The 7,523-nt window shown below is 44.3% G+C and overlaps 1 pseudogene; it reads right to left on the reverse strand.

Annotated features, from left to right (window-relative positions):
• Positions 1–6,957: 6,957 nt before the first annotated feature.
• On the reverse strand, positions 6,958–7,075 carry LOC124725679 (annotated as a pseudogene).
• Positions 7,076–7,523: the final 448 nt, after the last annotated feature.

Genomic DNA, 7,523 nt, shown 5'->3' on the forward strand with positions numbered 1-7,523 from the left:
AGAGGAAGATCTGAGCCATGTAATGTGTTTTGCACTAGAGTTAGGTATCCAGAATCGATACCTCCTGAGGCATGTTAAAGGAACGCCATTCATGTTCTGTTGTTGTTCCTTCTATTTTCTCTGTAACCGACATCCAATTAAGTGTAGCCATCTGGTATGGAGAACGGCCAATTACCACGACCGTCACCCACGAAATGACAGCGTTATCAAAACCCCGTAATTTCGTCAACCGATATTTGCTTTCGCTGATGCAGGCACACGATACGAGGCAAAAGACATACAATGTAGTTTTGAGGAATTGAATCTCATCGGGGTGAACCTTCCCCGTCTCTGCAATCATCTGTTTCTTCTTTTCACGAGTAACCGCCCATTCGTGTCGGATGCGTTGTTTATTACGACTACGAGGCAATGCAGCATCGGCAGTAGAAGACTATGCGGCTCTTCAACATTAATCAGAGTGGGTGACGTCCACAGAACGGGATCCTTGCAATTCAGATCGACACACAAGAGAGGAGTCATCTGAGTCGACAGGTAGGATTTAACGGCCACTAATCATCTGCACTGGAGTAACAACAGTTGGTAGTTTCGAGGTCACCTGAAATAACGACATTAAGGGAACAGGAAATTTGCTGCTGTTGTATCATTGGAACTTCAGTAGGCTCAACAACGTCCCATCCATTAGGCGGTTCTGTAGGAGTTTCCTTTATTGCGGGAGGAATACTAGGAGAAACACTAGACAACTCAGCAACTTTCTTGTACTATTGACCCCATCAGGAATGCAGGCTTCAGCTCCAAGATACATCAACCCAACCAAGTTACTGCAGGGAGTGATGACCCAACCAAGTTACTTCAGGGAGTGATGGGTGAGGAGTAGACATATCCGACTTCTCACTATCCTGCGTAAGACGTATCTTACGTTGCACCGTGGACACTACCGACTTGGCAACAATAATTTCAGGGCCGTGCAGCGAGGCTAAAAGCGGAAAGTTGGGAGCAGTAAGCTGCACATCCCTGTATTGGTCCATTACACCTGGAGAAGTCGTGGCACCAACCTTGTGAACAGTAGAAACGAAATCAGCTACAGTCAGTTTTCGACGCTGTTCAAATAAGGACGTCCCTACAAACATCCGCAGCGGCAATTAGATCGAAGGTGCCCACTTTCACTGTGGAGAAATCATATGCCTATTTGCCCGCTATACGTTGTATGAACGCGGTAACCACAGACCTGTAGATTGTAAGGAATGTTAGGTTGAACTACCATCTTCACTGAACAGAATCTGCCGTAACACTGTAACCAGTGACGAGTGGACCAGCGTTCGCGTCATGTACTCCTCACATCATCATATGGGAGCAAAATCTCCTTAAGTAAACTACCGTCAGCTCCCGGCTGGAGACTGAACAGTCGGACATCGATCTAATCCAGTTCCGCGTTAGCAAGACGCACCATCACGAAGCTTGAAGGTAACTTCAGAACCATGACAGAAAAGCAACCTATCTACTTGTAGTGTGTAACACCGAAAATGCAGATAAAATACCTTCTGCACCATCCAAAATTTTTTGGCCTTCAATATCAGCAGCAGCAGCAACAACGGCAGCTCAGCATTGTGATCGGCCACATTCTCCATCGTCCTCACAGCTACAACATCATAAGACTGACAACTGACGGATATAGTACTGTAGAGGCTTTACCCGGTGACACTTCTTTCAAAAAGTATGACTACTTGAATAATGACCTGTAAAAGTTAAAACTTGTAGGGCACCTGCGTTGTCATTGTCCTCAGAAACTATTACCAAGCCTGGTCACTTTCCTTTCCATACAGTCACCGAGTGTCGTACCAATATGGAAATTGAAATTTCCTGGCAGATTACAACTGTGTGCCAGACCGAGACTCTAACTCGGGATTTTTGCCTTTCGCGGGCAAGTGCTCTACCGACTGAGCCACCCAAGCACGACTCAGGACCGATCCTAACATATTCTGAAAGTACAAAAATTCATTAAATATTTTCTGCCAGTTTCTTTGGTAATAATCAGTTTCAGTATAAATTTTGTGCCTCAGAAAGTGGTAATTCTTATATTTCATAACGGAGGCTTAGCGAATTTGTAATTTTGAATATTAACTTCAGTCACTTAAAGTAACGTAAAAGTTGATAGGGAAAATTAATAACTATACACCACAAATTAAGAATGTGCATTTTCATTTATTCTGTATTTATCTTAGCGAGTCACTTCTATTGGCTTGGTATGCATTTTATTGTTGTTATATTAGCCGGCCGGGGTGGCCGAACGGTTCTATGCGCTACAGTCTGGAACCACGCGACCGCTACGGTCGCAAGTTCGAATCCTGCCTCGGGCTTGGATGTGTGTGATGTCCTTTGGTTAGTTAGGTTTAACTAGTTCTAAGTTCTAGGGGATTGATGACCTCAGATGTTAAGTGCTATAGTGCTCAGAGCCATTTTTTTTTGTTATATTAAAAGTAAAATCAGTTGCTCATTTGCTTAAAGTAAATCAAATTCAGTCTTTCAATAATCAATAAAGTATATTAGAATAAGACTAAATTATTCCTTAAGAAGGGTCTGTTGTATGCTTTCCTCCTACTAACCGGTGTTATTTCCTTTCGGTAGCAATAGCCTTACTCACTGTAAAATTTCGTTGCGTATACGCGATCACGGTTAATTACATCGCAATTTTATTGGCCAATTAGGAATGGGGAGGTTACAAGTGGTTCCAAGAGCTTTACAAAAAAGACATAGCTATCAGGATCCAAATAGGCAGTATGATACTGTTTCAATGTTACATGAATTGTATCACACGCACACCTTTAATCATCCACTTGGCGCTGTGGTTACCACAATGGACCAACATTTGGGAGGACGACAGTTCAAACCCCCGTCCGGCCATCCTGATTTAGGTTTTCCGTGATTTCCCTAAACCACTCCAGGCAAATGCCGGGATAGTTCCTTTGAAAGGGCACGGCACACTTTCTTCCCCGTCCTTCCCTAATCCGATGAGACCGATGACCTAGCTGTTTGGTCTCTTCCCCCAAAACAACTCCCCCCCCTCCCCCCAAACTACGATAAGTCGCAAACGAAGACACAAACAAGACTCAGGAAAAGCTGTCCATATGCTCGACGCTTGGGTGAACTGATAAACTAAGAACCTTCCAGCTCCACGCTCGATTCAGAACTACGCTAGACTACGTAAACCACGAAGAAATGGCGGAAGTATATGTATATAGGTTGCTTGACGTATCGGGTTGTTATAATTAAACTGACGGTGTTGTGAGTGCTGCAATGTGGTCTTCATAAATCGCAGATCATTGAAGCATCATAGGTATGTTCATTAATCGGTGCGCTCGCGGAGTATGTTGAAAAAATAATAGATCCACTGTAGGCAGTGAGAATGTGAAACTTTTGCTGTTTCGACGTCAGTGAGCTGTTTCTTACTTGGCGACTCATGCTGATTTGTTTTGTGAAGTGATCGTCGGTGCTAAGATTTCAAGAGTTCTGATGGTTGAAGTTTTCCTAACGTACAGCAATAGCTATTGAGCAGAAAGTCCGTGCACTGCTGATAAAGTCGTTTTATCAGAACTGCAGCAATGGCAGTGTTGCATTGCTGGAATATTGGCGACATAAACACCTGCGAAGCGGTCTTTTATTAATTAAAGATATACAGAATATGATCAAGAAAGTTTTAAAATATCCCAGTGCAGTTGTTGATGCCGTTGCTGTAACTGTTGCATAGCGAACGCTGCAGTACCTTCCTCAGATTCCTCAACCGGTGCTCGAGCTTTGTCAATGGAGTTTTCCATCTCCTGGTCAATACTTCGAAAGATTTTGGGGCGTATTTTACACTGGTATCCGTGTATAATTCAGAACGTGCACCAAATGAAGCCTCAAGGTAGGCTACAACGACATCATTCTACTCTTCATTGTTTGGCACGAACGGAAATGGATGACACGTAGCTAGGAAGTATTCGTAGGACGGACGAGGCAGATTTTACAATGCACAGTGCACAGAACTGTCGTATATTGGGTTCTATTCCACCACATGTTGTGTGGGAAAATCCACTACACTCAGCTTATGGGGACTGTGTGGTGTGACTTAACAAGCTCCTTCATTCTCGGCCCGTTTTCCTTCCTTGTGCAACAATGATTCCAGCTTTCCAACAACACAACTGTGTTCACTCCATTATTCTCAATCAAGATGGGGTGCTACCACCTGTAGCTTTCCAGGTGAATCGTTTGCTACGTGAAACCTTCGGTAATTACCGCATCATCTGTAGACAATTTCAAGACATGTGGACGTGGCCTTTGAGATGCCTTCACAAATCCACGTGACTTCTGGTTGTGGGACTATCTGCTAGATTGTCTCCATGGGGGACACACCGGGATTCTTCTTGATCTAAATGACAGCGTACGACGACATACTGGTCTGATTATACCAAATATGCGGCTAGCAATTGTCGACCATTTCCTGCAGTCACACCGCATTCTGACTGCTTGTAACGCCATATTTTCACCTGGTGGTAACAAATAGGACCGTTATTTTTTCAGCATACTCCTCTAGCAGACCTATCAATGAACATACCTATCATATTTCATTATCTTGCGAAAGATACAGCCACACTGCACTCGGAACACTGTCAGTTCAATTATAACCACTCGGTAAAGTGATGAACCAATACCTTAAAACTACATGCTTAATAGCATGTCGGTGCACATTTGCAACAAAGTACAGCAGCTGTTCTGCATAACACGAATTCGACAAGTTCTTGGTGACTTTTTGAAGGTATGTGGCACCAGATGTCTACCTACACATCACGAATTCCTTTATATTAAGAGCCGCTTGTCTCTGAGAGGGAGATGGCGCCCAATAGCGCCCCACAGTGTCCCAGATGTGTTCCACCGGGTTTGGTGGCCAAGACAGCGATCTGAATTCACAAACATGCTTCTCAAACCACTGAAGCACAATACTGAGAATCTTCCTGCTGGAAAATGGCACCGCTGACGAGAGAATAATTAACCATTAAGGAATGCAGGTGGATTATTCCTAGTTTCAGTCATCGTGATCATCACAGGAAGACAAACAACAAAAATTTAATATGGAATGTACACATGATATCAAGTAAATAGGTTATCAAATCTGTCAAGAAACCATGCCAAAGTACTTATAAACGCAGTACATCACGGGTTAGAAATTCAAATTTCCCTTAGATGGACTGGAAGTCCTTAAATATTCAAAATGTTTTCAGAGCAATACGTGGTACACAAGGACTGTAAACAGCATAAAACTGGCCTCACAACATCCTCACAACCGAGGATGAAAGATGCAGCATGAGAACTCATCTCAATTAAACTGAGGAAGAGGGGGGGGAGGCATAATCTATGGATGTCTGTTCCCGATTACCGTTGTTTGGACATTACATCGACCTGGTGTCATCCGACTAGGCGGTATATTTCCATTCATCCGCGGTCCAATCGTTTTCATCATTTGGTCCGACTAGTGGGATCCACGTTATAAGCATTTCGAAAATTCTATTATTTAACCTCCTCCTTCCGGGCGCCACACTGATCAAGGTAACCTAAGGGCCCGAATTCGTGTGCGTCATTTGTCTGTGAATCGTTTGTATACATCATATCAAGCAAATAGGCCAAAACAGTGAGTCAAGTAATTCCATGAATGTACCTGTAAAAGTTCTAAAAGGACTACATTACATGGATAGGCACTTTAACTTTCTTTTAGAGGATTTGAAATTTCTCAAAGTTAAAAGAAGCTTACATAGCTATAGGCAATACACGATGACAGTAGACCAGTGTGCGATTTGCAGGGGGGGGGGGGGGGGGGGGATCGGGGAGGGATTTCCCGCCCTCTGCATCAGACCATCCCCTCCTCTGGCTTTAGTTTATGCATCCCAACCTGGGATGTTTATTTCCCACGCACTGGTGTAAAACGTTACAGATAATTTAAATTTGTGGAGCCGAACACTGAAAGTTTTTAATACAGTCTTACTATTAATACTATTAATATGTTTGCTTATTAATTTTGAAAAAGTGTTATGTAGAAGTTAAACATTTCAAAACATTTAGAACTAAATCATCATTCTCATGTTGTCATTGTTGCTTTCGTCTAAGGTGCGTCATCCATTTACTTGCGAGCTTGCGAGGGAAGTAGTGTGGCAGTCATACCGCTGCAGTCGTACCGCAGAGTTCGGTGAGTTGGGGGCTGAAAGTCTCACCCCGGGCCCTGACACAGGGTGGTGACCGGCCCGGTACCTGTGCGAACATTTACCGTTAGGCCACCATTTGGCAACGGTATGACGCGGACTAACGCGCCTGGGATTAAAGCACACATTACTAAATAACGCACCATCGTCTGCTTCTAGTTCCTAGGATACTATTTCGTGGGCCTTCTTAAAATACTCTTCTCTTACACCATCGTTTTCTTTTCCTTTGGTTTTCATTTCCGTTATTAGCTGCATGTGCAAGTGCCAAGTAGGCCGCCGCTCTGATACCTTATCATCCTTTATGCTGCAAGACCGACACACGTGTGGCACAAATACTGTTGCTTTGGTGTAAATTAACCTGCCGCATGCAAGATACGCCGCAAGATGTTGCCTGTTGTAGCATGCTACAAGGCGATGCACGCCACATTTCCGTAGCATGCCACAATGTTGCAAGACGTCGCCCCAGCGTAAACGAGGCTTTAGAGCCAGGTCTGTATTGTATGGTGGATGTGATGTGTTGAGTACGAAACTAAAACCTGCAATCAGATCCAAACGTCGTGGAAAACTGTGCAGAGGTGTCATCCTGCAGCAAGATAACGCTCGCCCACATTCTGCCAAACGGTCAGCACACCGCTGTTCCGGTCGTCATGATGGTTTTCTGTGACCGGAGCCGCTACTATTCGGTCGACTAGCTTCTCAATTGGCATCACAAGGATGAGTGCACCCCGAAAAATGGCAACAGCGCATGGTGGCCCTGATGGTCACCCATCCAGTTGCTGACCACGCCCGACAGAGCTTAACTTCGGTGATCTTACGGGAACCGGTGTATCCACTGCGGCAAGGCCGTTGCCGAATTCGTCAAGAAGATAGTTTAAAATCATCTGCAAAATTCCTACCGAACAAACGCGAGAAAACAACGTGATAGAAACCTGTTAAAAATAAACAGAAGCTTCATAAATGGGGTCAGTGTTCTGTTCTGCCTCTGTTGGAGCACGTATGATGTCACAAAAAAATGGTTCAAATGGCTCTGAGCACTATGGGACTCAACTGCTGAGGTCATTAGTCCCCTAGAACTTAGAACTAGTTAAACCTAACTAACCTAAGGACATCACACACAGCCATGCCCGAGGCAGAATTCGAACCTGCGACCGTAGCGGTCTCGCGGTTCCAGACTGCAGCACCAGAACCGCGCGGCCACTTCGGCCGGCTATGATGTCACACTCTTGAATACTATGGCACCATGTGTTGAAGTAAATATCCGTTACGGTTGAGTTCAATTAACCCTACAATCATCATGAG

The sequence above is a fragment of the Schistocerca piceifrons genome, chromosome 1 (assembly GCF_021461385.2).
Source record: "Schistocerca piceifrons isolate TAMUIC-IGC-003096 chromosome 1, iqSchPice1.1, whole genome shotgun sequence".
Classification (NCBI taxonomy): Eukaryota; Metazoa; Arthropoda; class Insecta; order Orthoptera; family Acrididae; genus Schistocerca; species Schistocerca piceifrons.